A 26,253-nucleotide genomic window follows, 5' to 3' on the forward strand; every position below is an offset into this window, starting at 1 on the left:
TACCTTCCCTCAGTGCTTTTTCTACACTGAAATCGATGTATAACATCTCGTTACTTTGTAAGCATTCTTGAGCCTTTTCTGCTTTTGAGGCACACTTCCGTGGGAGCCCCGATTAGAACTGGGCCCAGGCTTTGGGGAGGCTGGTAAGGCACTCGACCAATTTGAAACTCCCAGTGGCAAGAAGGCGGTCCGGGACAGCTCTCAGGGAGGGCTCCAGTGGGGCCAGGAGGCCTGCAGGGAAGCACCACCAGCCTTTTCTCCCGGACAGTATAGGGGAGATCAACAGTTAAGAGCACCAGCCTCACATCTGCTCTAACTTAAATATGGAAGAAGATAAATGAGTCAAAATGTTGGTGCCTTAACTATGTATGAATAGCGGGGAGGTATCTGTGATGCCTCATATCTGATCACAATATCCTCTGGTTCTCAAGTTGAGCATTGATCAGAACCCTTATGGGGCTTCATTTTTCAAAACAAAGATGCCAAGGCCACACCTCGGGTGTCCTGCATCAGGGTCTCTGGTGAGAGGCCAGGTTTCTATGATCTGGGGAAGTCCCCCAGGGGTTTCCGAGGGGCATCCAGGGGCCAGAACCATTAATAGCCACTCAGCCCTGCCCTTTCTCTGCCATCCTGCCTGTCACCATCTGAGGGGGTCTTTTCTTCCCTCCAGAAGGCACTGAAGGATGACAGGGGTGCCTGGCCCCTCACCTGCATGCGCCAGCATGCTCTATTTTGGGGGGTGGAGGTGGGAGACAAGAGAAGACGGTAAGAGACTAGCCTCTGAAGAGCTCAAACCCTTGGATGCTTAGGTACAGAGTGTCCGAATATGAAAACCTTGACCCCCATGACTGAAAGAGTAACGGCAAAACTTTTGCTTTCTGGGGACAGACATGTTCCTAAACATGCCTCAGGGCCTGATTTGCCCTTGAGTTGGGTTTTGAAGGTCAAGTAGGAGTTAGCCAGGGATCTGAGGCCTGGGTGGATGGTAGTGTTCTAGGTGTGGAGAACAGAGGGGCAGCCCTGGGTGTGTGTAAAGATGCTACGTAGCAAGAGGCTCAACCAGGCCTTAAAAGTTCTTGAATCTTGGAAGGTCGTGCTCCATCCTGACAGTGACAGGGAGCCACTGAAGGGTTCTCAACAGGAGGATGGGGAGCATCATCAGATGTGCACTGACATAGACCACCTCAGGGTTGGAGGAAGGTTTTAGGCCGGGAGGCAGAGCGTCCAAATAAGAGGTTACTGTGGGGTCCGGGGCATTTGAAGGCCTCTAAACCAAGGCAATAGCAACACAGAGGAGAGGACACCATCCGATCACGTTTAGAAGGCAGAACGACTGGGACACCGTGACTGGAATGTGGGCAATAAATGGGAGGGGAGAGGGGCGCCCGGGTGGCTCAGTCAGTTAAGCGCCTGACTTTGGCCCAGGTCATGATCTCGCAGTTGATGGGTTCAAGCCCTGTGTGGGGCTCTGTGCTGACAGCACGAAGCCTGCTTCAGATTCTGTGTCTCCCTCTCTCTCTGCCCCTCCCCTGCTCGTGCTCTGTCTCTCTCTCTCTCTCTCAAAAATGAATAAACATTAAATTAAAAAAAAAATAAATGAGAGGGAGGAGTTGAGGCAGACGCCCAGGTTCCTGGACGCGCCGCCTGGCGAATGATCACTGGGGTGGAGGTCAGCAGGAGGGAAAGGGGAGGCCTGTGGAGGAGGAGGTCAGGCCCTCCATTTGGAGATTCCTTTGTGCAGTGGACAGACCATGTGGGGAGGAGAGACATAGAGATCTGGAGTCACAGCAGCAGGGAAATGACAGGAGGCTCGGGAGTGTGGCGTGGAGAGGGCGTCGTCCCGGGCAGAGTGAGGTGAGCAGAGGGTCACAGGGCACCAGCTGCGGAAGGCAGGGTGTGTGGGGAGGGGGGGAGTCTATTTTCATGACTTTGGATTCCGTGAATCCCAAATTGGCCCAATTCTGCCTACCATGACTAAATCAGGAATGGGGCCAGGGATCAAAAGGAGTTTGCCACTAAATGGTTTGTTTTATGTGATTGTTGGTGGCCACCTTCATTAGGAGTGTTGGTAAAAGCGTTAAAACTACGTTTACTGAGGCTGCTCAAGTGAAAAAGGAAATTAGGACACAGAAGGAGTTAGACGTGTGCCCGGCTCCCCACGCCCAGTGCAGGGAGCGCGTCTGCAGACACGAAGAAGAGGCTGGAGCGAGGGCACCTAAGGCAGGCGGAAAGGCCCAGAAGCTGCTGCTCAGCTGACCCCACCCAGTCCTTTCTTCCCGTGCCACACAAGAGGTGGTGGGGGTGGGGAATTCGCACCCAGGACGGGAAGAACCAGAAAGGGAAGTCTGCAATTCTACATGAACCCTGTGGCCAACTTGGCTCTCGCCCAGGGTGCCGGGGCAGCCGGGCTCAGGAGGCAGCCTCCGGTTCCCTCGAGCGCTCAGCCCTCAGACCTTCTCTACCAAGCCCAGGAAACAGGTGCAGCTGCAGAAGAATCCCCAGGTGTGATCTTGCATCCACTGACCAGGGCCGGGCACTTTTGAGCTCCTCCTCAGCAAATCTTCTCACAGGCCTTTCACTCCGAACCTGTTTCCTCATAGACATAAAGGAGGAACTTACCCCCCCCCGACGCCCGGATCTTGGACTTCTGGTCCCCAGAGCTGTGGGACAGTTTCTTGAGGAAGCCACCAGGTTTGTGAAATTTGTAATGGCAGCCCCAGCAGATTGATACACGTCTGTTCAGATTACTGTGGGGGCAGGAACACATCAGGCTATGCCTCCCGTACCTGGGAAAAGGTGACCTCTTTCAAGAAGGGAGAGGGGGAAGCCGAGAGTCCTACAACAGCTTTTTCGTCTGACTTACCTATTTGGCCAGTTGACATTTCAGCTTCTGTGCCAGTCGTGGCTTTTGCTCATTCCCACTCCACAGCCTGTCCATGACTCTTCTCTGCATCTGCTCGTTCACTTATTCATTTGCTCGTCCCGCTATCCATTTGTTTATTTGGTCATTCGATTCATTTTTCTGGTCCACATTCTGTGAGCCAGCCACCAGTGGTTCTAGATACTGGGCACACAGTGGGACACGAGGCAGACGAGAGGCCTGTGCAGGATGCCTGCGTGGCTCAGTTCGTTGAGGAACCAACTTCAGCTCATGTCATGATCTCACAGTTGGTGAGTTCGAGCCCTGCACCCAGCTCTGTGCTGACTATGTAGAGCCCGCTTTGGATCCTCTGTTTTCCTCTCTCTCTGTCCCTCCCCTGCTTGTGCTCTCTCTCTCTCTCTCTCTGTCTCTCTGTCTCTCTGTCAAAAACAAACATTAAAAGAAAAAAACAAGACATGCAAAATCTTAAAATTGAAAAAAAAAAAAGAAAAAGTCACCTGGCCACAGGGCACTTTTGTTACAGTATGAGGCCAGGGCACCAATCACACAACACTGAAGTCAGTGTCAATGATGTGATGTGCTAGGTGCTACGTGACAGAAACGAAGTGTCTGAGAGTGGTCAGCTGGGGGTCCTGACTCCTGACCCCGTCTCCTTCCATGTGGGGGCAAAGATGGCTGAGATATGTATGAATAGACTTGTCATGCTGGTAAGTGTTTTGCTGGCCACAAGAAGTTGTGCATCTTGAGCACAGAGGGGGACCTTAGTTTGTGCCTGCCCCCTCTGCAGTGCCATTTTTGGGGACCAATGGACTGTCTGGCCCCTGTGGCATGGACATGTGACATCTGCAGGGTCTGGATATTTTCTAGATAAATACCACCAGGTGACAACACCAGAGGATTGTGAGAGACTCAGTTGGTCTCTGCAGGGAGTTGGGGGGGGGGGGTGTCACAAGGGTAGCACAGAGCAGTGCAACTGAAGAGGTGCCTCCTGGGATCGCCAGGGGCACCTGGGACCTTTTGAGAGATGGAAATTCAGGCTCCACTGCAGATCTACGGAATCAGGAACTCGGGGGTGGGGTTCCCCCGCAGGTGCTGATGCTCCCGGAAGTTGAGAAACACTGGTATTGAGTACAAGCATGGCTCTGGGGACAAATATGGTCCAGTTTGAGAACCGGCCTTCTGCTTACTGAGGTTGTGTTCTCTTATGTTTAATAAGGGCATTAAAAAAAGCACCTAACTTCTATCACCAACTTCTAAAGTTGTCAATAGTATGTTAGATAATGCATGTAAGTGCCTGGGATTCACTACAAATACAGTAAAAGCTAGCTAGTTACTCTTTTGTTATAATTATTATTCTCCTATCTGCTTATGGAGAACAGGCCTTCCTACCCAACACTTCAGAGCATGAGGAGATTGTTCAAAAACTTCAGTGTGACCCAAGATCCCTTGCAAAATCGCAGCCTGGCTGGCTGGGTGCTCTCTGCTGCCCAGCAGAACCGGTGAGGCTGCCTCGCTCAGGGCCTTATAGCTCTGGGGGTTAATAGGCCAAGAGTTTTCAGGAATCTGGGCCTCAACTTGTTTCAGGAAGTATGGCTAAAGATAAGGTTACATATGCACACTATCATTGCACCACTAGACAATGTAAATCGGGTGCCCCTGCAAGATCTAAGGGAGGAAGGCTGGTGGCATTTTGGGTAGGAGAAGGTGCTGAGAGGGGGAGCAGAGTGATAAATAGGTCTGTGTGTGAGGGGATGGGGCTGGAAAGATAGCCTAGGAGCCCGGGCACTCCAGGGCCACAAGGACCAGGGAAGGCAGGAGAATGGTCTCAGTTTTCTGGTTGCCTCATTGACTTCTGGATTAGGTCATCCCTTTGAGCACCTGTATTTGGGACACAGAGACTAGGAGGTTGTTCAAAATTGTAACAAATCTCAGTGCTTGAAACAGCTTCGACACGGCTGGGGACCACTGCCCTAAGCAGTTCAGAACGGCCAAGGGAAACTTGCACACGCACTGAGCTCAGGCCCAGAAAGTGCATTTCCTGTCCCGCCCCACTCCTCCACCAGGAAGTTTTAACTGAGTGATGCTGGTGGGGGTGGGGGGTGGGGGGGAACATGGCATTAAGACCCCCAGGCCTGATCACATGGTACAACCAGGCTGGAGACAGGCCAGCCTCTTCTTGCCCAGGAACCGAGGTAGGGCCCACACACTTCATCGGAGGACTGCTGCTTTTCCTCAGCTCTTTCCAAAGATTCCCTGGGAGGTAATTCAGTTGTGGGGCCAACATGTCAGGGTCATCCTGTCCCAGAAGAAGAACCATACGTAGCCCAGCTTGAAGCCTATGGCTGCTAGGATGAGACCCTGTAGAGGTTGGGAGGTAGTGGTCTCCCCTGAGGTCAGAGGGCCTTGGTCGTGTCTGCACAAGTGACAGCTTCCTGTGCTGCTCTTGACTTAGATTTTCCTCTGCGATGGCTTCTGTGATCCACCCCAACCCCTGCATAGATAACCAGCAATCTTCCCCTGGGTGGCTCTCCTGGCTTCCCCTCTGGGGCTCCCAAGGTGGGGTGAGAGCACTAACACTCCAGGAAGAGCTATGCCTGGCCAGGGACAAATCAGAGAGAGAAAATAAAAGGTTATATATTCCTGCCAACCTTACATTCAGATATGAATTTTCCTCTGATCATCCTTATTTTTATCGTTTATATGTCTCTTATTATCCAGATTCTTAAAAACCATCTAAAATTATTTGTGAAAAAGACATTTCACATCTTATTTGTGAAAAAGACATTTAAAATGTGCTCCCACCCGTGCTCCTGAAGTCTGCCAATTATGTAGACTCTGATTATTTTGAATTTGTGGTCATTTATATACAGCAGGCTAGAATTTCTGAGTCTTTCTCCCTTCTTATCTCTAAGAGGGATGAAATGTAGGGAAGAAAATTAACCTCCCAAGTCAGGAACAGTCATGGCTAAGACACATGAAAAGGGATGGGGGGGTCTGTGCTGAGTTGACCATTGTGCCCACTCAGTCTCTTGATCCTCTCCCTTCCCTGTCCCTGCGCACGATTCCTGTTCCCTTCCCAAGAAAGAGGATCAGAGGCCACTTGAGGGGGAACCTTTCTCTCCCCCTTCTTCTTTGCTCCTCAGAGGTAAAGGAAGAGGCAAGGGAAGCCGGTGCCCTTCCTTCTGTGAGTCCCACCCAGGCCCGTCACTGAATGTGGCTTCTTGGCACATCCACCTTCACGCACCCTTCTGACACCCTGTCTCCCCAGCCTGTCCCAGTCTCAGGTCATTCTGTGGCCCCTAAGCCGTCAGTTGTGGGCCTATAAATCCCCCCCAAACACTAGGACTCTGGTCTTCTGTATTTTGTCTTCTGTCTGACCCCATCGCTCCAGCATCTAACTCTGTCTCCCCCTCTGAGCCCTGTGCGGACTGCCCATTGCTGCTGGTGACAAACCCTGAACCTGAATCTACAGCGGTGCACGCATCTTGTGTTGTCCTAGAAAGACTCGGGGCCTCAGGCTTTGTCTGTGTGATTTCTCTTCTGAGAGAAAGTATACAGCAGGTTGTAAAAGATCATGGACACAGGAGCTCGCCCACCTGGGTTTGGACTGCCACTTACTGTGTGCCTTGGGCAAATCTCACCTGTCTTTGTCGTCGTTTTCATTGTGGTAAAACACACATTTATCATTTTAACCATATAATTTTTTTAATATTAATTTTTTAATGTTTATTTTTATTTTTGAGAGAAAGTAAGAGACAGAGCATGAGCGGGGGAGGGGCAGAGAGCGAGGGAGACAGAATCCGAAGCGGGCTCCCGGCTCTGAGCTGTCGGCACAGATCCCGACCCAGGGGGCTCGAACTCCTGAACCGCGAGGTCATGACCGGAGCCGAAGTTGGACCTTAACCAACTGAGCCACCCAGGCGCCCCTCATTTTAACCATTTTAAAGCATACAGTTCAGTGATATTAAATACATTCATATTGTGCAAATCACCACCACCCAGCCCCAGGACTAATCTTGCAAAACTGAAAGGAAATGAAAATTCTGATAACCTGGTATAACACGGATGACACTTGAAGACATTATACTAAGTGAAAGAAGTCTGTCACGGAAGGACAAATGCTCCCTCATTCCACTTATACGAAGTACCCGGAGTTGTCAAATTCGTAGAGGCAGAAAGTGGAATGCTAGTTGCCTGGGGCTGGGCAGAGGGGGAAGTGAGCTATTGTCTAATGGAGACAGAGTTCCAGTTTTGCAAGATGAAGAGAGTTTTGGAGGTTGGATGCAGAAGCTCTATTGGACACTAATGAACTGTACACTTAAAAATGGCTAAAAAGGTAAATTTCGTGTTATATGTAATTTACCACAATTTAAAATTTTTTAAAATAAAAGACCTGGAAACTCTGTACCCTCACCTGTCTTTGCCTCAGTTTACTTATTTGTAAAACAGGAATAATCATGCTACCCATCTCAGAGGTTGTTGTAAGGCTTAGCTGGATGATGTGTGCAAAGGGTTCGCATCAGTGACTGGCCACCTGAGTGCCCCGTGTCAACTATTTCTAGTGTTTCATGTTGAGCAGGGTGGGGAGGTGTAGATCGTAGATCTATTTTTCAGAGAAAGGGGACGGGGTGACAGGCAAGGGTGGGGAGGTGTGGGGGTAGGGGAGTCTATTCCGGGACCTTGGGAATCTGCCCTCCGAGCTGGAAGAATTCCTTGAGGCTTGCTGACCCGAACACCTGGGTCCCAACCGTGCTCCTGAAGTCTGCCAATTATGCAATTATGATCACTTTGAATTTGTGGTCATTTATATACAGCAGGCTAGAATTTCTGAGTCTTTGACTTCGCAAAAGGGTGAGCTGAACTGTTTTGGCATAAACCAGATTGGTTGAGGGCAGGGGAGATTTCTGAATGCCTTAACAGAAGAAACCACCTCTGAGTCCTTCAGCAGGATTTCTGGGAATATGGTTGCAAACTCTCTTACCTTGCAGTTGAGTAGACCCTCAGAGCAATTTTATAAAACGTAGTCATGAAAAAAAAATGTAGTTACATGTAAAAGTCAACTGTATTTAAAGGAAAAAATCACACCCTTGAAAATCTGGGAAGAATTGTCCTCTGTAATTGGGGTGTCACCACAGTGAAGCCTGGGTCCTGGACTCTCTCCTCCTCATTGAACTCCCTCCACGACTGCAGACAGCAATTGAGCAGAGCCCCTCCCTACCCCCACCCCAGTTCCTGTGGAAAGATCCAGCTGCAGATGGGAAGCAGACTAATGAAGCAAAAAAAGGGATTACTCCAAGGGCTTTTACAGCATCTGTTGGACCAAATGTTTTCTGATGTTTGTACTCACTCTCTAGGGATCTCGCTCCAAGAACTCTAAATGACCTCATTCTCCCCCTAACTTTACCCTCAGGCCAGACCTCAGGCCTGCAAGGACAGTTGCCTGATGGAGGGGCTGAGAAGTCAGGACAGGCAGCCTCCGGGTCATTGCATCCTGTCCTTGGGGTGTGTGTGTGTGTGTGTGTGTGTGGATGGGGTGAGCTAGCATGGCCCCTGGGAGTGAGGCCTCAGTCTCCCCTTCCCTCCGCCCTCCATCACTGGCAGTGGCTGCAGCACTAATGCTGGGAATGCTGGAGATACTGGTTTTTCTTCGTTTCTGTTCTCTAGCTTTACTGAGGTTTAACTGACATACAACGCCCCACACATATTTCAATTGTGCACTTTGAGACGTTTTGCCATATGCAAACACCCATGAAACCATTACCGGGAGATACATATCCATCCTCCCTCCCCTCCGCACCCCTGTACCCCTCCCAGGCAACCACTGGTCTGCTTTTTGTCACTACACATTCATTTCATTTTATAGAATTTTATACAAACGGAAGGGTTCACTTTGTCCTTCTTTGGTCCAGATTCTTTCCCTCGGCACAATTACTTTGAGATTCATCTGTTGTCCCATGTATCACCTGTTCATTTCTTTTTAATTCTGTAATTTGATTATCCATTCAAGTGTGGGTGGGCGTTTGTGTACAAGTCTTTGTGTGGACATATGCTTTCAGTTCTTCTGGGTAAATAGCTAGCTGTGGACTATCTGAGTCACATGATCAATGCATGTTTATTTAAGAAATTGCCTCACTGTTTGCCAGAGTGGTGGTTCCATTTGATGTTCCCACCGGCAGTGCAGGGGGGTTCCAGTGGCTCTGCGTTCTTGCCAGCGTTTGATATGGAAGGCCTTTCATTTCATCCGTTCTTACACATGTTTAGTAGTATCTTGTGGTTTTGATCTGCATTTCCCTAACTAATGATGTGGAGCATCTCTTCATGTGCCTGTTCGCCATCTGTGTACCTTCTCTGGTGGCATGTCTATTTGAATCTTTGCTGATTTTTAAAAGTGGGTTGTTTTTGAATTATCGAGTTTTGAGAGTTTTAAAAAAATATAACTATGCACGAGTCCTTTATTAGGTGTATGCACCCTGGTCTGTGACTTGCCTTTTCATTCTCGGAACAGGGTCTTATGAAGAGCACGAGATTTCTACGAAGTCTAATTTATCAGTTTTTGTGGGTCATGTGTTGGCATCATGTCTAAGAAATCTTTGCTTAGGGTCGCCTGGGTGGCTCAGTCGGTTGAGCGTCGGACTTTGACTCAGGTCATGATCTAGCGGTTGGTGGGTTCAAGCCCTGCGTCGGGCTCTGTGCTGACAGCTAGGAGCCTGGAGCCTGCTTCGGATTCTGTGTCTCCCTCTCTCTCTACCCCTCCCCTGCTTGTGCCCTCTCTCTCTCTCTCTCTCTCAAAAATAAATAAACATTAAAAAAAAAAAGAAATATTTGCTCAACAGAAGGTCACAAAGGTTTTGTCTTATGAGTTCTTCCAGTTTACAGATTTGGTTTTACATTTAGGTTTATGATCCATTTTGAGTTAATTTTCATATATGCTGAAAGGCACGAATCCAAGTTTATTTATTTGCATATGTATATCCAACTGTTCCAGCACCATTTGTTGAAAAGACTAATTTTTTTTCTACTGAATTACCTTTGCACTTTTGTAGAAAAAAGTTATACATTTGTTTCCTAAGACTGCCTAACAAAATACCACAAACTTTGTGGCTTAAAACAACAGAAATTTATTCTCTCACAGTTCTGGAGGCCCAAAGTCTGAAATCAAAGGGTTGGCAGGCAGCACTCCCTCCAGAGGCTTTAGTCGAGAATTCTTTCTTATCTCTTCCAACTTCTGGTGGCTCACACATTTCTTGGTTTGTGGCCGCATTACTCCAATCTCTGCCTCTGTCTTTACCCGGGCTTCACCTGGGGATCTCTCAGGATCTTCCCCTCTTTTCTTTTGTTTTTTTTTTTTGAAGTAGGTTTCACACTCAGTTCATAGCCCAATGCAAGGCTCAAACTCACACTGTGAGATCAAGACCTAAGCTGAGATCAAGAGTCAGACGCTTAACCGACTGAGCCACCCAGGCAACCCAGGGTCTTCCCCTCTTCTTATAAGGATACCTGTCATTGGATTTAGGACGTATCCTAAATCCAGAATGTTCTCATCTTAAGATCTTTAACTTAATTACATCTTCCCAGACTCTTTTTCCAAATAAAATCACAACATAGGTTCCAGGTGGACATACACTTTGAGGGAGTGGGATAGAGGCCAGCCTACTACATGCATCTACGAGTGGGTCTATTGATTACTACAGCTTTACAGTAAGTCGTGAAATCAAGTAGTGTTAGTCCTCCAAATTTGATCTTTTTCAAAGTTGTTTTGGCTATTCTAGTTCCTTTGTATTTCCACATGAATTTTAGAATCAGCATTCTACCAAAATGACTATTGGGATTTTTTTGAGATTGTACTGAATCTATCTGAGGAGAATTAACATCTTAACAAATATTGTGTCTTCCAACCTCTAAATAAGTTCTGTTTCTTCATTTATTTAGACCTTGTTTAATTTCTCTCATCAGTGTTTTGGAGTTTTCAATGCACATATCTTTCATATCGATTGCCATGTTTATCCTTTTTTCATATTTTTTGATTCTATTAAAATGGGTATCAGTATTTTAATTTCAACTTTGATTGTACATTGCTAGAATATAGAAAAACAATTGATTTGAGGATATTTACCTGTATTTTGCAATCTTACTAACTCACATATTAGTTTCATGGCTTTTTTGTAGAGTCAATCAGATTTTCTTCATATTATCTGGAAACAAAGACAGTTTTACTTTTCCTTTCCAGTAGGGATTTCTTTTCTTTGCCTTATGTGGTGGCTGGAATCTCCAGCACAATAAACATGTTAAGAGTGGACATTCTGATGTGCACCTGACCTTAGGGAGAACACATTCAGTCGTTTACTATTATATATGATGTTAATTGGGTGTAGTGTGACCAATCGTCCCAGTTTTCCTGGGACTGAGGGGTTTCCTGGGCTGCACCACTTTCGGTGCTAAAACTAGGATAGTCCCAGGCAAACCAGGACACTTGTCACCCTAATTGTAGGTTCTGGGCCAGTTTCAGTGATTATTTTTTCTCCTCGTTATGGGCTGTATTTTCCTGTTTCTTTGCCTGCCTAGTAATTTTTTATTGAATGCTAGACATTGTAAATTTTACTTTTCTGGGTACTAAATACTTTCATATTATGATAAATATTGTTGAATTTGTTCCAGGATGCAGCAATTTTATCCTTTCATGCCTTTAAGATTTGTTAGGCAGGATGAGAGCAGTATTTAGTCTAAGGCTAATTATTTTCCACTACTGAAGTAAGATCCTTCTGAGTACTCTATCCATAAGTTATTAATTTTTCTAGTCTTACTGGTGGGAATAGGGAGTGTTCCCAGCTCTGTGTGAGCTTTGGGTACTCTTCCCTACATCCGTTGGGTGATTCTTTCCCCCAGTTGGAAAGTTGGGGCTAGTTTCCCCACACACATATGTGAGTCAGTGCTCTGCTTAAAACTTGGAGATTCCTAGGGTCCTCTCTCCACGCAGCTCTCTCCTCCTGGGTACTCTCTTGTGCGTACTGTAGCTGCCTGGGTCTCCCCAGACTTGCAGCTCCTTCTCCTCACTCACAAAATCTGCTGGGGTCCACCTCGGCTTCCCTTCCCTGCGTCATGGCTTAGAAATCCTCTCAAGGCAGTACACGGAGGCAGTTGTAGGGCTTTCTTTGTTTGTTTCCACCTCTCAGGTGTCAGTGACCCTTGCTGCCTGATGTCCAGTGTCTTGGGAACCATCATTTCCTGCATCCCTCCATCAGGCTAGGAGTTCCCAGAAGGCAGGTTCTATGCTTGCTCCATCAGGCTGGGTGTGACTTGTGAGGAGGTAAGACCTGGGCCTCTCCCTTCCTCCTTATCCCTTCCTCAAAGCATGTTCTAACAGATACTTAAGTCCATAGCATTTCACTGCATGGATATTCCCCCCCGAGTACGTTTGTTTCCATATGACAGGGGTTAAACTGTGATCCCTTGAGATTGCCCTTTCTTCTCTCAATGGTCCCTGAGACCACACATCCTCTAGGAAGTCTTCCTGGATGGAGTGAGATGGATGATGCATGTCCTTGCCACACTATTTGCCCGAGAATTCATGAATCCCTTTCCCCTGGTTTGCCATTATCCCGAGGACTCCTAGAGCTACTGTTCCCAATCTTGGGTTTCCCCAGGAAGGTTTTAATCAACCTTAACAGTTCTGTGGGAACATATGGGGTTTATAGTTTGAATAACGTTGGGAAGTTTTGCTGGGCCTATCCCACTCGTGGAGATTTGCAGAGCATAAGATTTTACAAGCCCTGATAAATATTATAGTGGAGAGACTTGTTTGCTTTGTTTACACATATTTTCTAAATGTGTTTGATTCCAGTAACTCTTATTTGAGCTCAGAATCTCTCTGGATTATTTATTGTTCTTAGGAAAACGCTTAAAGAAACACTAACCTAAATCATCATGAACAAATAAGGAGACTTCTCTTCTGTGCCTGTCTCCTCCCAGAGACCACATCAGATGAATGTTTGTTGAACAAATGATTCAGAGAAAGACTTTGCAATCACTCTCAACAGCCCATTCTGACTTTATCTTTACAGATTGGGCTGGCTTTCCACGGGACTCTCATGAGCCTCGCTCACAACATCATCAGTGGCCCCCCTCCTACCCCGTGTTCTTTTAACCTCACCTTAGTCATTTGCTCCTATTTGGAATTGGTTAGATGTAACATGAGCAAAGCCTGGGGACACAGACTTATAAGAATGCAGAGAAGAAGGGCAGGACCAGATTTTAGGGGGCACCCTTCACACTGAATTCTATGTGACGGGTACTCCCCAGAGTCATGCATCGTGCTAGCCCTGCAGAAGGGTTTGAAAGTAGACATTCTGTGGGCCTTCTCACTTCCAGATCTCTGATCATACCGTTGTTCTGCATGCAATGCTCTTCTGTACATTCTCTTGTCAAAATTCTACTCCAGTCCTAGCTAAGTGCCACCTCATTGAAACCATCCCAGGTTCCTCAGGGATGTTAGTGTCTTCTTTCTCTGTAGTCCCATGGTCTTATCAGAGTCTGACTTTGAACATAATTAGTTGTGTCCAGGCCTTCCTCCCTGACAAGAATGTGCATTTCATGAAAACAGCGACTCTGTCTTATTCATTTCTGTATCCCTGGCCCTTAACACAGGGTCTGGTCTGGCAGAAGCTCATGGATCGTTTGAGGGGCAAGTGGATAAATGATCGGAGAGTTAGTGGAAGCTCCAAAGATCAGCCATCCTCTACCCTTCTGGGTAAGTCTTGGGTATAACATACAAGAGTTCTTCAGGGACTCAGGGCGAGCTGAGAAGGAAGAAGGGGAGTTTGAGACATTAAGTTACATGTATCAGTTCTGGACAAACCCAGGGAAATGGTGAGACTCAGCTCAATGTCCAGCCTGCTGTATTGATGTTATCATGTTGCTGGACATTAAAACCTAGTAGATGAATGCTTGGTGTCTGCAATGAGGATCCCCCGCCCCAGCACACACAACTGGACACATTCATGTGTACACAGGGGCAACTTAGGCAAATACGGGAATTATCACATGTGGTCACATCTACATGGAGATATGCAGGTGTGCACTTGGAAGGCCGGGCATAGAGATGCATGAGGTATACAAGAACACACACACACGCACACACACACAGGCTCAGCCATCTTTGAGAGCCCAGAAACACAGCAAGTGTGATAACAGGTATTCAAGGGTAGGGAAGTGAGAGCCCTGAGCAAACAGATGGGCTGTCTGCTGATAACCAAAGCCAAGGAAAACTTGGAAAGACTGAACATTGATCTCTTCCCCACCTTCCCTTCTTCTTTTGCAGAGAGTAGTCTGGGACTTAAGGCAACAAGCCAGCAAGATCCTTCCAGCATTGCCCCCCTGTGAACAACCACGGTGTCTGATACTCAGCAGCCGGAACCAGCAAGCATCCAACTAGCTTGGACCCTGCCTGGCACAGCTCTGCACCAGATGGCAGGGGGTGGCCTCTGGGAAGGGGGCAACTCCAGATAATCCCCTCCTCTGGGCTACCCGTCCGCAGTGATCTGGCTAGTTCCAGCCTCCAGCACAGTGCTTACACCCTGTCTGTATCTTGTTCCAGTTGCTGTCATTACAGTCACAGTGTGTGTGTGAGTGTGTGTGTGTGTGTGTGTGTGTATGTGTGTGTGTGAGCACACACCCCTGGGTGACCTCTGTCTGGTCAGGAACTTCCAAGGGCAGGGATCATGCCTTCCACAGTGAGGCTGAGCCTCTCTCTCTTGAGCAAAGACCATGGCTCCCTGGGCTCCTCCAGGGGGAACAGGGACTGCTTTCTCCTCACCTGCATATCCCCCCCAAAGGCCCAAAATGAATGTAGTTTCTCAGTTGGGTTTCTATCTGTGGGCTGTTGCAGTCTCTCCCCTCCAGATCATTTGGGAAATCCTGGCTGCTGGAGGGTTCTAATGAGCCTCCAGACTTCAAGTTTCAATCTCTGGCAGGCTCAGAGGCCACAGGCCGGGGAAGTGATCACCTGCACAATCCCAGCTGTGAACACCCCAAAGGCAGAGTCCTCTTGGGTTTCTTGGCATATTTGACTCACTAGGGAGTTGTTGAGAACCTAAGATTTCCTCAATAATTTACATCCATGCTCCTCCCTTGACAGGATCACATGGCCTCGGACAAAGTCAGTGAACACTATCCTGGGAATCTGATCTCCTGGGTCCAATAACAACAACAAAAGGAACAATGGCGAGGATTACTCTGAACTCTGGCCAGCACCTGGGAGGTCTGGACCCAGCTGGAGGCCAGTGACCTGATAACACCACTCAAGCTCAGCAATGGCCTTCTACTTGCTGGGAGGTGGAGGGTAATTGAGAGAAAGGCAGCCGAATGTTCTGGGAGTCTTAGGAAAAAGTGTTCGGCCCAACCTCACTAGCCTGTGGGGCTCCTGAATGTAAACTGAGTGTCTGCTGGGCATTCTTGTTCTTTGTCCTTCTACCTGTGCTCATGCCCATCCTCTACCCTGGTTCCATGTCTTGGTTCCCCTGCATCCTCACCCCTGTCCTCCCTGGCCTCACTCCCTCAACATATAAACACACTTAGAACTTTGGAATCTTCAAATAAATCCCCCCTTGTCCTTTCCAGTCACCCTATTACTCTCCTTCCCTCTTTGGATAAGCCACTGGAGACAGACCAAGGGCGTTGCTCACTGTTCACTGCCTACAACCCACTGGCCTCCTACACCTGTTCCACAGAAGCACCCTCTCTCCCCATGACTAACATACCCAAAGCCCCCACCCCCCGGCACCTGAATGTTCCACAGACAAGTTCTGAACTTGTTATTTGCTCATCGAAAGTTTTTTTTAATACCTTCTCTGTGCCAGGAACTGAGGTATGATATGAATACAATTAGGGCCAAGGAGCTTACGATTTGACAGTAAGCAGAAATATGAACCAAGGATAACATATCTAATTGCTAAGGGATACTACTGAAATATGCCCAGAACGTTATGGGAACCCAAGGGAAGTGCATCGAACCAGGAGGGGAGGAGCAACTGGTCAGGGGAGACTTTCTGGGGGAATTGGGTTGGAACTGAATTTTGAAGGATGTGTGGGAAGTGGGTAGCAGAAATTGGGATTTGGGCTATAGGAGTCTTTCACTTTTAAGTGACAGGACAGATTTAAGCAAACCAGGGACACCTGAGTGAAGCTGGCCTCAGAACTCACACAGCATTCAGACTTGCTGCTGTCCTTGCATCGGGTCTGTTCTTTCTTCCTCTGGGTTGAACTCATTCTCTCCTAATCAGTTCAGCTTCTTTCATGTTTCAGGGGTCAGTTGGCCACAGGAAGTTCCAGGCTTTTATCAACTCAGTTGGTTAGCCCCAGCATATATATATATATATATGTGTGTGTGTGTGTATGTATGTGTATATATATATATATATATATATATATATATATATATATTTATATTATATATATAAAATCCCAGAGGAGGGCTCTGATTGGCCCAACTTGGGTCACGTGCCAATCCTAGGCCAATCACAGAGGTGTGGGATACTCTGCTTGACCAGACCCGGCTTCCCTACCCACTCTTGCCACCAGGGGGCGGGATGCTGTGATTGGCAGCTCCAACAGGGCCACATGGAATGAGTCAGGAGAGGTAACCCAAAGGAGAGGGTACCGAGAACACAAACAACAGATGTTCATAACAGAGTACTTTCTAGCCAGAGAGAATCACATGTACAAAACTATACAACAGCCATGGAATGTGTCTTGGAATAACTAAGAGTTTTATATAGCTGTATCTAAGGAAGGACTTAAGGGAGTGACAAGAAAGAAGCCTAGAGAAGAAAGAATTGGGAGGGCCATATGTGCTAAACAACAGAGTTTAAATATTATCCTAAAAGCTAGGGAGACTCTTTGGAAAATGTTATGTCAGATATTTGTATGATCAGATTTTTTATTTGAGAAGAAAAAACTCTTTTGCCCATAGACCTGTTCTTTTCCCTTCTTCTCTATTTCAGTCAATGACACCCCCATTCCTCTAGTTTCATGAGCCAGAAATCTGGGGGAAACTTGAGGTCATCTCCCTCAACCAAGTGCTTCCTGGACCCTCTCCCCATTCGCCAATCCTTTCCTTTCTGTGACACTGCCTTAGTTCAGTCCTGGGTCTGTTCTTGCCAGGAATGCTCTGGGGGGTGGGGCGGGTTCCTGCTAATATAGACCAAGGAAGGAGGCTTCTAAGCCCCTTCCCAGCCTCGGCTAGACCTGGTTCTCTCTGCTTCCATGGCACTCACGCCTCTCCTCACCATTATCCCACTGCATTATAACTGTGTGCCGTCCCTCTCTGACCCTCGGCCGTGCACATATGCTCTGTGGATGCCTCAGAGCATGAGTCCTGTGTTTCATTTCTAACCCCGGCTGTATGGATAGTGTCCAATACACTTAGACACAGGGTAAATGTTTGTTGATTAATGAAAACACAAAGAAATAAATGAAGCTCACCTCCTGCCATCAACATAGGCAACTATAAACACAGGGACAACTGAAAAAAGAAAAAGTTCTAATGCCTTGGTGAAGCCCTCTGAAACAAGGGTGTTTTCCTCATCAACTTTCAATGTTCACATGCTTTTCCTCTATCCTTGTAACCCCTCTTTTCAGTTTCCCTCTCTATGTCTAGGTCTCTACCTTGTCTGGTCATCTATGATATGGAACTGAAATCTGCACTGTGTGTGTGTGTGTGTGTGTGTGTGTGCATAAAATGCTTTTTGTTACCTATTTTGATTTTTTTTAAGTAAATAATATCCATACTTGGGTACTTTGTGATAAGTATCACTTCTTGCAACACATTTCACATTTGATCGTGTGAAGAGTCTGAGTTTACCCCTGGGATCTCTTTATTGAGGGTTAAATGACAAGGAAGGGGTCCTCTGTGTACCCCCCAGCTAAGGGCCCACAGCCAGTTCACACCAGTGTCAGGGAAGCATACAGAGCAGCCCTTCCCAGCCCTCCCAGAGCCCCTTTGGCTCCTATTTATTTATTTATTTATTTATTTTGAGAGAGAGAGAGAGAGAGAGAGAGAGACAGAGAGACAGAGAGAGAAAGAGAGAGAGAGAGAAGCGGGGCTTGTGCTCACCTGAAGCAGGGCTCAAGCTCACCGGATGTGGGGCTCGAACTCACCAACTGTGAGGTGATGACTTGAGGCGAAGTCAGAAACACCCAGGTGCCCTCTTTGGCCCCTTTCTCTGTGCAGAACTCACCTTCTCTGGAAAGCTTCTCAGACGGAGCCTGCCCTGCTCCCGACACTCCTCTCTCTGGTCCAATCGCCATGACCGGTCTCTTCCGGGCTGGATCCACACGTGCCTGCCCGCTTGGGAAGCCAGTTGGCCTCGTGCTTCGGGAAGACTGCCAATCCTTGCTTTACACTTTGTCATCTTTCCTTCCTTCCATCCAGGAGCTTCCTGGGGGTGGAGAAATAGGCTGCTCCCATGTGCCCACCTCCCCCTCTCCTGTACTGTCTGGTTCCACCCTGGGCTCAGTCCCCCAACCTAATGGCTCACAGACAGTTGATGATCAGGCTCCCTCTTATTCTCCCCCAAGACTCTTCAGGAAGGTGACAGTAAGGCTGCAGTCTGACCTTTCATCTTAGCCCCGGGGACATCTGTATGTCCCTGTGTTTAGCTTCAGTTTTGGTCTCTTCCGGGCGGAGCGGGACGGGTCCTAGGGCAGGAGTCAGCAGCTCTGACTTATGCTATCAGGCCTACCAGCAATTAGCTCTGTGACCTTGGGGGTCATTTATGCCCCCTGGCCAAAGCTTCCTCATTTATTGTTCACTTACCCTCTTGTCTTTTGTGAAGATTGAGTAACATCCGTACATAATAAAGTGCTGCATGAACTGTAACGTTCCTTTCAATGGCACGTATTACCAGTGTTATTTTAACCCTGGTTCCCTTGCCAGTGGAGCAGTAGATTATAAAGTGGCTTCAACTGTGAAGATATGCCTTGTCTCCCATGTCAAGCAGCCTGGAGGGAATCCCAAGATGCAGCAGCTCCATGGCTCTTGGGTTTCTTCTCACTGGGAGCTGCAGGTGCTGTAGACCTCAGCCTCTCACGCCAACAGCTGGGGCAGGAAGGTGTGGGCCATGGGGGGAGCTGGTGAGAAATGGGAACTGGCTATTACCCAACTCAGGTACTGCCAGGTGGGACAGGACAGGCTCTGGAGGGGCCTCGTAGATGGGGAAGAGGGAACAGCCTCCCTTGTCTCTCTCTCTGTTTTTATCAAGGAGGACAATCTTTCCCAGAAGCCCCCAGTGGACTCCCCCTCAGATTCTATCGGCCAGCACCGGGTCACACTAATCAGCAGACTAGTGGTATAGATTAAGATTCTAAACCAATCATGGTTCGTCCATGGGGTCGGGAGAAGGGCCTCTCTGACACACAAGAAAAATTGGGGTTTAGCCAGCGTGCAGGTCGGGGAGCCCCTCCTGCAGCCTCTGCCCCGTCTCTCACTGCCTCATTCTAGGCTCTGCATATTAGACCTTGCCTTACTCTTTCTAGTTCCTGCTGTCCCTCCAAAGACGTCTTTGCCATTTTTGTCCTCCTTTTCTGGGACTCAAAGTCCACTCCCTTCCCTCCTGACCCACAATAGTTTCATACAACAACCCCACCCCCATAATGGTGACAATTACCTGTACTTCTAGCTACTAAGAAAGCGGAGTCTTTCTCTTCCTGCACCGACTTTCTTGGATGATCTGGAAAACATTTCAAGATCTTGACTGTGCCTCTAAGTTCACACTAGGCCTGATGGGTGGATGCGTGCTGTGGAATCAAGTCAGAAAGCCCTTTTTCCAGGAACAATCCCCAGCATTTACACAGCACAGGAGCATTTCGCACACCCTTGCCTAGACCCCTGTAATCCATCTTGACCCTCTTGAGAGCCCAGGAGGCAGACAGGCCAGACCGGGGCAATAACCCCCTTTGTCAGATGAATCACACAGGGCTCTAGGAAATCAAGGCGCTTGCCTAAGGCCATGGAGCTCCCAGCAGTTGGGTCTGGAGGGGGAATTCCTGGCTCTGGCCCCTGACCGAGCGGCTCTTCCAGGGCACAACAACCCCAAGACAACTCACAACTGGCCTGTTTGGATTCCAGACAAGCAGGAATTTGCCAAGCTCCCAAGTTCCAAATAACAAAGGCCCCTGTGTGTGCCAGGAAGAGAGCAGAGGAATTCGGTCTAATGGGATGTCAGGCACAGGGCAGCAAACAATGGTTATTACAAGTTACATTTACATAAGACTCTGTTGGTTTGAAAATTTTGCTCACAGACATTCCATCTGGTATCTCAGCGACCCTGTGAGGTGGATGTGGCAAGGCTGATTAGTGTTGTACATGTGTAAACTGAGGAAATGTGACCTCGCTGGCTAGAAAGAAGCTGAGCTGTGACCTTCCCCTGAGATTTCTATTTCCCAGGCCTGGATTCTGTCCCCTTGCAGGCTAACATCGTAAACCTACCCCTCAGCTCCCAGGTTCTGGGCTGGTCAAAATGTCAACTAGTTTCTCAGAACAATGCAGAAGGCAGCTAGGGCTTAGAAAGTGGTGTCAAAGCAAATGTGCCCAAGTGAAGAGGGTCTTAGGGTAGGAAGGGAGGGGGTGGTAAGAGGCTCAGAGCAGGCCGGCTGAGCCCAGGCCAGCCTCAGGCCAGCAGCCAGGTGGAGCCCCAGAGAGTCTATATGCAGGAGTGGATTGAGAGCAGGGTGGCGAAATCTCCAGAGTTCTCAGGCCAGTGGGGAAGCTTTACTGGAGTCGTTCCCTGGGCTTTGTGGCTCCTGTCCCAACGCCTGCAGGGATTAGCCACTCCCCTGGAGCCCTGCATCATAGCCACAGTCAATCTCTATGATGCCCTCCAGGGAGTGTCAACATGCTGCTGTGGGGTGACAGAGCCTGGATCCTTCCCTGTCCCTCACCCCTTTGGCAGCCCATTTAGTAAGCACACTCAGTAAACAACAGCTGACTGGCCCTAGCCTGCTATCCCATCTCCTGTGCTCTGGAGCTGAGGAAGCAGGTCACTCAAAGAATGAACAACAGCAGCCAGTGAGCAGACATAGAGATCCACAATGGAAATGACATTTTGCCCACATATATTCTTGCCACCCCCTGCTCCCATTCTCCATTGAGAGCCGGCGGCTAGTGAAATCTGGTGGTTCCTGGACAGACGTGTTGGGTGTTCCTCCCTACATTCCCTTGGCCCACTGTCTTCAGCTGCCCTTGTGATGGGACTCACACTCACCTTGGGCACATCCCAGCTCAAGCACACTCCCTGAATCTTTTTGCTTTTGGCCTTGGGGCTTCTCCAGGGCCAGGAAAGTCTCTCCCACCCACTTCAGGGACAGCCCAGAAATTTGGGGAAGTTAATGGCCACAGGGGCAGCCCCTAATCAAAGGGGGACAGGAGGTGGTGGGTGAATGCCTGGCTTCCTGCAGAACTGAGCTCTTGTTGCCTACAATGGCAGCAGCAACAATGCTCCCATATTCACATTTCCTTGTTCCTTTTTCTTTCCTCTAAATGCTGTCTGATCCCCGACTTATTCTGGGAATCATCTCCCAAATAAATCATCTGCACCCAAGTCCTTACCTCAGGGTTTGCTTTAGAGTGAACCAAACTAAGACACCTGTCACTTGGACAAGGTACATGATCATTTCTGCCTACCCGGCCTGTTGTATCTCCCAGCAGCCTTGCCCCCTTGTAGGTGGGTTGGTGTGGTCTTACTAAGGGCAATAAAGAAGAGGCTACCACCTGGTGATCCATTTACATTCTGGTACCTGTTCCCTCTGCCACTGTTCCCTTCTCTGAGCAATTATACAGAAGCCCCTGGAAAAAGAGTAAATCAGGGGCTCCTGGGTGGCTCAGTTGGTTAAGCATCCAACTCTTGACTTGGGCTCAGGTCATGATCTCACAGTTCATGAGTTCAAGCCCCACATCAGGCTCTGTGTTGACAGCGTGGAGCCTGCTTGGGATTCTCTCTCTCCCCCTCTCTGCCTCTCCCCTGCTGGCTCTCTTTCTCTCTCTCTCTGTCTCACAAAATAAATAAACTTTAAAAAAAAAAAAGAAAAGAAAAAGAGTAAATCACAGTGGCTAAGAGGACAAGACTCTGAGGCCAGACACCCTGCATCTGAATCCTGGCTCTGCCACCTTCAGCGATGTGATCTTGGGTAAGTCACCTAAACTCTATGTGTCATCTCATTTACATATCTGTAAAAGAAACCTCATAAGGTTGTTGTGAAAGTTAGCTACCCGAGGTGTGTATAAAGTACTTAGAGTATTGCCTGGCACACTAGAAATGGTATTTGTGTTTGCTGCTCTTATCTCCTCTTCCATAAAAGCCCCTTGTGCAGTGGCTTGGGAGGAGGAACAGAGCTGGGACACTGAGGACCCCCAGGGGCCTGGCTCCTCCCCATTCCTCATTTCCTCCTTGGTGGTCCTCTTGGCGGGGCTGACTTCAGGCTGCACCTGTTTTAATGCCCTGCAGTTGCCATCTTGAAATTCTTAAACTTTTTGAACCAGGGGCTCTACATTTTCATTTTGCCCTGGAGTTCTACAAACTATGTAGCTGGTCCCGCCTGGTGGCTCAGATCTTGGGGAGAGGTCTCTGTGAGTGATGAGAGCAAAATAAACCCTGTCTTCTGGCCAAACTGAGTTCATGGCTTCTTGTCTCCTCTGAGGGCAGTGGAAGATGCAGGCACAGTGGAACTTTTATCAGAGTCCTTGTGACTGACAATGGCTCATGGTGGGGAAGGCCACAGGGACCAGCTGGTCCAACCCTCACCCAGAGTTGGGTTCTTCCACCCACCCCTGGCACAGGCTCACCCAGCTTCTTTGTGAATTCTTTCAGCAACAAGAAAGGATCCGTTTCATTGTTGAATCTAATTGTAACTGCTCCTCATTCTGTGGAGTGTTTAAAGTTCTCTGAACCCTTTCACAAGGACTATCTCACTGGGTTGTCACCAACCCACTGTGTGACAGGCATTTTCTAAGGAAGAGAAATTGAGGAAATGATAATTTCCAGATTAGCAGCCCTGGCTGCCCCCACTCAGCCTCCCCCCTTCCTTCTATCAGTGATTGAAATCTCACTTCATTTAGGAAGTCTTTCAGCCTATCGAAAGAGAAAGAAGAACACCTTAATTATTTTTGTACTAAAATTATTTTTCACCTGAGCCATAGGTAATATATTGTAATAACTTTTTTTCACATGTGCTGTGCTTTGAATAACAGTCATAAGAATGGCATGAGTTAAGCAGCCTTTTGAGGAACTGAATCTTGTTTTAAATGTATTTGACTTTTGTTTAAAGACGGATAAAACAGGATCACAGAATCTCCCTCCCTTATTGCCCCAAAAAATAACGCAGAAATTTAAACACAAAACAAAAACACAACGACCTCAAACAGCCAAAGAGTCAATCACACAAGGTAGAACACACACTTTAAAAAGTGCCAGGCAAGGAATGAGATGGAAGCTTCTAGACCCATGTGGTTTTGTCCCACCGCTGATTGTGGAAGTATGTTGAATGAAGAGATCCAGAGCACTTCAGCAGTGCCTTCCCATTTGGAGGGCAGCCACTAGAGGGGATGGGTAGGGCAAGGAATTGTCTGAGAGTGGAGGTCCCCAGTACCTGGGGCCTGAGTGGGCAGGAAGGGGTGTCCTCGGCTTGCCATCTTCCCGGTAAGGTACAAGTGTTGACCAGACCCCACAGGAGGAGCAGCTCAGGTAGAGAAAGCCTCACCATGAGGACCTGGCAGCTAGCACACACCTGTCCTACCAGATGTCTGTGACAGGGTGTTACAGGGGCTCCTGGAAGGATACACTTGTTGCTTCTCACTTGCTCAGTAGATTTACCACTTTCCTATTTCCCAAGCTTCTGGAAAAAAAAAAAAAAAAAAAAAAAAAAAGAAAGTCTTGTCTGTTCATTTCCTTCTTGTCTGTAGTTTTCAGACTCTTTGTACCTATGTTCTACACCCAACACTCCCACTCCTCACCACCCCAACCCAACCATGAATGCCTTCCAGATGGGAAACCCATGGGGCATTCTGCCTGGACTGGTTTCTCTGTGTTAGAATCTACTCCCATGGTTAGGTCACTACCAGTGGGGCTGGTAAGGTAGTCCTCTTGTCATTCCTTTCCTTCCTCTTTCAATAATGAGTAAGTCAGTCTGAGTCAGTGCTCCTCCTGACACACCAGGTTTTCCCATCATTCAAACATAACTCCAGTTTATTCCCATTACTATGCCTGATCTTACATGGAACAGTGTCTGAAGGCTGAGCAATCAACTATTCCATTTCTCTGCCCTCAAGGAGAAACTGATTCATAAATTCCACATTTGTTAACTCATTCAATCCGTTGCGTTTTTAAGTAACCCTTTAGGAAACCAAAGCCAGCTTACCTTCAGTATAGGCCAGCCTAGGACTGCTCTGAGCCCTGTCATGCCTGGGCGGGCACAGGTGCATCTCTATGAGTCATTGTTCATGCCAAACTTCTCACCGGACAATGGCTTCTAAGTATTTCCAAATCTCCTCTAGGAGATCTGTTCTGTAATCGCACCTTTGCCCATCATCCTCTCTCTCTCTCATGGAATTACTGCTTCCTGGGGTTGATACCCTGAAGAAGTTCTTGGATGGTGGGCTGGACAGCCTGATGGGCATCAGGCTGGGGCTCTTAGAGAAAGATCAGGCTTTGAAACATCACCTTCTTATCACCTCCCACCCCCAACCCCAGCGGAGCTAGCCCTCAGACCCATGCCTGCCATCCCAGTTCCACATAGAGGATCCTCTGTTGTGTACCTGTCCCAGTTCCACATAGAGGAACCTCTCTCGTCTACCATAATACCTCAATAACCAAAAACAGCACTGATTCTAATCTGCCCACTGTCTGCTGGCACCCAAATCCCTAAGGATTGAGTACATAGCACTTAGGACTGGAGGATAAAATGTCAATTATCAAGATATAAACTTCAGAGTCTTCTGCAACTAGAAAGGAAAACATTTTCAAAATTACTGTGGTTTCCTGAATCGTCAGAATGCCTTCAGCACAGGCCTTTCTATTTTAGGATCATATGAAATATACATAGACAACTATGGGCTGGTGGATAGCTTCCAACTACTAGAAATTATATTTTCTTCCCTTTTGATAATTAGTTCAAGGTCTTCACCACAAGTGACATCATGTCTCAGAAGCAAAAAATAGGTCTCTACGAAGACTATGTAATGTCTTCTGTCGAGCAGATCGTATTTCCTCTTTATGCCCTACTCTCCTTACCTTCCTAATTGGCTCTCCGACCTCAAAGCTCTTTGTGGCTGTCGGGAGCCTTAAATAATGAGGTATATAGTCTGACTAGGTGAGGTTAGGAGCTTGGCCATGTTGACTGCGTTTCAGTTTATCGTGGAAACCCAAGTGACCTAGGGCTCAGAAAACGGGATGGCAGGCATTACAGCCTATGTGATAGTGATAAAATTCTTAGGAGCCAAAACAGGTCATGTGGCCCACAGGCATAATTTCCATACTCTGTTAAACCCAGTTGGGGTGAGATAAAACAGCCTCCATTACTGAGCATTTGACACAATGTGCTTCACGGAAAAGATCTCATGTAATACTGAAAAGAACTCTTTGAAAGTTTCCCATTTAACACACGAGGAGAGTGAGGTTTAGAGGATAAGAAACATATCAAAGGGGTTACGATTTAAGCTCATGGGCTGAGTCCTGGGTGTTGCTGCCCTTCTGTGGGCTCTTCTTGGACAGGCCCTGGAACCCAGCGGCTGCCACGATGGAGGGACATTTGGGCACTAGAGGCAGTGGTGGCCCTGAGTGTATTACCTGCTGCCGGTGTCATACCCGGATTTCAGAAATGAAAGAAACTTGTTATGAGATTGAAATCTGTCCCTACTTCAGTCTAAAGTCAGGCATTTTCTTTATCTTCTACTGTACAGGGCAGAGATAAAAACAAAATACATTTCATTTCCACCTCCAAAAAGATAAGAAGCATGGATTTCAGATTTTTTTAGTGGCTAATTGTATCTCTGCAACAGCTGAGGGAACAGTTATAAAAAATAATCTAGGACTTGGGAACTATTATGTTTAAAATTGAGGAAAAGGAAATTACAGAAGCTTTTGAATCTATTACCCCTTTAAGAAGTGTACTTAGGGGCGCCTGGGTGGCTCAGTCGGTTAAGTATCCGACTTTGGCTCAGGTCATGATCTCGCGGTTCGTGGGTTCGAGCCCCGTGTTGGGCTCTGTGCTGACAGCTCAGAGCCTGGAACCTGCTTCAGATTCTGTGCCTCCTGCTCTCTCTGCCCCTCCCATGCTCATGCTCTGCTCTCTCTGTGTCTCAATAATAAATAAACGTTAAAAAATTAAAA

The 26,253-nt window shown here is 47.8% G+C and overlaps 1 long non-coding RNA gene across 1 annotated transcript; it reads left to right on the forward strand.

The window, feature by feature from the left end:
• Nucleotides 1-1,749: 1,749 nt before the first annotated feature.
• On the forward strand, nucleotides 1,750-16,229 carry LOC109254821 (uncharacterized). Its single transcript, XR_002074991.2, has 3 exons — nucleotides 1,750-1,854; nucleotides 13,523-13,625; nucleotides 14,196-16,229. It is a non-coding gene; the product is annotated as an uncharacterized LOC109254821 (long non-coding RNA).
• Nucleotides 16,230-26,253: the final 10,024 nt, after the last annotated feature.

The sequence above is a fragment of the Panthera pardus genome, unplaced genomic scaffold (assembly GCF_024362965.1).
Source record: "Panthera pardus isolate Hobbes unplaced genomic scaffold, ASM2436296v1 HiC_scaffold_21, whole genome shotgun sequence".
Lineage (NCBI taxonomy): Eukaryota > Metazoa > Chordata > Mammalia > Carnivora > Felidae > Panthera > Panthera pardus.